This window comes from Solea solea, unplaced genomic scaffold (genome assembly GCF_958295425.1).
Source record: "Solea solea unplaced genomic scaffold, fSolSol10.1 scaffold_133, whole genome shotgun sequence".
NCBI classification, from domain to species: Eukaryota; Metazoa; Chordata; class Actinopteri; order Pleuronectiformes; family Soleidae; genus Solea; species Solea solea.
The window spans coordinates 5001-7500 of NW_026704193.1; positions in this window are offsets into that span (position 1 = coordinate 5001).

Genomic DNA, 2500 nt, shown 5'->3' on the forward strand with positions numbered 1-2500 from the left:
TGGAACCGACGGTGTCGCGTTGCCCCGGTCCCCGCCGAGGGCCGTGGGGCGTGGGATCCTGAGATTTCCCCGTGCTTCCTGTGGTTTTCGGCCGTGGAAAAACCCTAGGCGCGCCGGTTCTCGGGACCGGGCCGAGCGCCGACCTCTGTCCGAGCGCGAGCGCCTATTTTCGGATACGCCGAGTCGATTTCAACGGTCCGTATCTCGGTCATTTATCCACCTTTTCGGGTGGAACCGACGGTGTCGCGTTGCCCCGGTCCCCGCCGAGGGCCGTGGGGCGTCGGGTCCTGAGTTTTCCCCGTGCTTCCTATGGTTTTCGGCCCTCGAAAAACCCAATTCGCCCCGGTTCGAAAAAGCGGCACTTAGAAGAAATTTCGAAAAAGTGCGCTCACTTGGAAGCCGTGTTCCTATGTATGTGCCGGGAGTGTCGCACACAACCCACACAAACTCGACCAAACATGCTCTCTGGCCCATGTTGCGCAGCATCCCGGTAAACTCGGCCAAACATGCTCTCTGGCCCATGTTGCGCAGCATCCCGGTAAACTCGAACCAAACATGCTCTCTGGCCCATGTTGCGCAGCATCCCGGTAAACCTCCGCCGCGGTTCTCGGGACCGGGGCCGAGCGCGAGCGCCTATTTTCGGGTAAATTGTGACGACTTTTGACGGGCCGTATCTCGGTCATTTCTCCACCTTTTCGGGTGGAACCAACGGTGTCGCGTTGCCCCGGTCCCCGCCGAGGGCCCTGGGACGTCGGGTCCCGAATTTTCCCCGTGCTTCCTATGGTTTTCGGCCGTGGGAAAACCCTATTCGCCCCGGTTCTCGGGACCCCGGCCGAGCGCCGACCTCTGCCCGAGCGCGAGCGCCTATTTTCGGGGTAAATTGTGACGACTTCCACGGGTCATATCTCGGTCATTTCTCCACCTTTTCGCATGGAACCAGCGGCGTTCCACTCCTCTGGCCCCTGCGCAGAGCCCTGCGTTGTGACATTTTGATAAAAGCATCACCCTGGGTGGCCCTGGGAGGCGTACCTATTTTTTTGGCATAAAGAGGGGCGATTTAAAACGGGCCGTATCTCCGTCACTCCTGCACCTTTTCGCATGGGATGAACGGCGTTCCACTCCTCTGGACCCTGTGCAGAGCCCTGCCTTGTAACATTTTGATAAAATCACGTTTTTAGCCATTCTCCCGTCGGTGGCCCTGGGAGGCGTACCTATTTTTTTGGCTTAAAGAGGGGCGATTTACAACGGGCCGTATTTCGGTCACTCCTGCACCTTTTCGCATGGGATGAACGGCGTTCCACTCCTCTGGACCCTGTGCAGAGCCCTGCCTTGTAACATTTTGATAAAATCACGTTTTTAGCCATTCTCCCGTCGGTGGCCCTGGGAGGCGTACCTATTTTTTTGGCTTAAAGAGGGGCGATTTACAACGGGCCGTATTTCGGTCACTCCTGCACCTTTTCGCATGGGATGAACGGCGTTCCACTCCTCTGGACCCTGTGCAGAGCCCTGCCTTGTAACATTTTGATAAAATCACGTTTTTAGCCATTCTCCCGTCGGTGGCTCCTCTGGCTCTCTGCTCCCCCAGCCTGGGCTCCTCACCTTGGGCCACAGCCCCCTGCTCACAGAGCCCCCTGCTCCTCTGGCTCTCTGCTCCCCCAGCCTGGGCTCCTCACCTTGGGCCACAGCCCCCTGCTCCTCTGGCTCTCTGCTCCCCCAGCCTGGGCTCCTCACCTTGGGCCACAGCCCCCTGCTCCTCTGGCTCTCTGCTCCCCCAGCCTGGGCTCCTCACCTTGGGCCACAGCCCCCTGCTCACAGAGCCCCCTGCTCCTCTGGCTCTCTGCTCCCCCAGCCTGGGCTCCTCACCTTGGGCCACAGCCCCCTGCTCCTCTGGCTCTCTGCTCCCCCAGCCTGGGCTCCTCACCTTGGGCCACAGCCCCCTGCTCCTCTGGCTCTCTGCTCCCCCAGCCTGGGCTCCTCACCTTGGGCCACAGCCCCCTGCTTCTCTGGCTCTCTGCTCCCACAGCCTGAGCTCCTCACCTTGGGCCACAGCCCCCTGCTCCTCTGGCTCTCTGCTCCCCCAGCCTGGGCTCCTCACCTTGGGCCACAGCCCCCTGCTCCTCTGGCTCTCTGCTCCCCCAGCCTGGGCTCCTCACCTTGGGCCACAGCCCCCTGCTCCTCTGGCTCTCTGCTCCCCCAGCCTGAGCTCCTCACCTTGGGCCACAGCCCCCTGCTCCTCCGGCTCTCTGCTCCCCCAGCCTGAGCTCCTCACCCCGGGCCCCTGTCACAGGGCTCCGGGACCCAGCACTTTTGCCAAAACACACATTAAATGCACAATTAAGCCCACGTTAGTGGGCTTATGGCTGCAGTTGCTTGACCCTTCCGCCCAGCTTTAAAATCTTCCGTGCCCCTGGTCACCAAAGCGGCCTTCTGCCCCTGGTCACCAAAGCGGCCTCGTGCCCCTGGTCACCAAAGCGGCCTCGTGCCCCTGGTCACCAAAGCG